The following is a 1,062-nucleotide window of genomic DNA, read 5'->3' as shown; positions in this document are numbered from 1 at the left end:
GGACCGGGGCACGAACCCGCATCCCCTGCATCGGCAGGCGGACCCTCAACCACTGCGCCACCAGGGAAGCCCCCGGAAAACCATTCTTGACAAAAGTATGCTCCCTCCTACAAAGGAATCATCCCCCAGCCTTCATAAATTGGGGTGAAACCCCCAAGCCGACGTCTGTGAAGGGCTGACCCTAGGGTGGCTGGAAACTCACATGCACCCCATCACTACCCCTGAGGTTTGGGATCCACCCCGCACTGGCTACCCCTGATTTCCCAGCAGGAACCGCCTTCCACTCTGTGGTTGGTGGAAGCAGGGCTGACTCCACCCCCTTGCTGGGCATGTGACCTGGGCCTGACCAATCAGGCCATCCTCCCCTCCTGGCTGCAAGAACTAGTGCAGGCAGGACCACGCAGGGATTTTCAGGAGCTCTTAGGGAAAAGGATCTGTCTTCTGGGGTTCCAAGCTAAGTGGATGTTAGTCTGAAGCTGCCTGTGGGGGAAGGGGGAGACCTGCCATATCGGGCAAATCCGCCTGAGAATTAAGCCAACATGGAGAGAAACAGGGAAGGGAGATGAAGGGAGACCAGTTCTTAACATCGTTATTAGAGCACCTGGATCCAGCGTGATTAAAGCCACTTTCCGTGTTATATGAGCCAGTGAATTCCCACATAAGCAAATGCTTAGGTGACTGCCCCGTTCCTGAACTCCCCTTGCCAACCCCAGGTCAACAGGCATCTTCACACCCCTCCCTCTCCATCCTCCCCTTTAGATGATTTTGGTTGCTGGGTGGGGTCTGCATCAAGGGGGAGCAGCTAGCCCCTCTGCCCCTAGAGTTTATTTGGCCCCCCTTACTCCTGCTGTTGAGAGAATTCCAGAGTCTCTGGAGCCCAACTGCCTGATGGGAACCGTAGATCCCCCCAGTTCCTAGCTGTATGACCTGGGGCATCTTTCTGGTCCTTTCTGGGTCTTAATCGCCTCAGCTGCGATAACACTGCCTACCTCAGAGAATTCCTGGATTAAAAGAAATGATAAGTAAGCACTCAGTAAATTTATTAACATCACCATCACCTGC

The sequence above is a fragment of the Lipotes vexillifer genome, unplaced genomic scaffold (genome assembly GCF_000442215.2).
Source record: "Lipotes vexillifer unplaced genomic scaffold, Lipotes_vexillifer_v1.1 scaffold621, whole genome shotgun sequence".
In the NCBI taxonomy this organism is placed as follows: Eukaryota; Metazoa; Chordata; class Mammalia; order Artiodactyla; family Lipotidae; genus Lipotes; species Lipotes vexillifer.
This window is presented reverse-complemented; position numbering follows the sequence as displayed.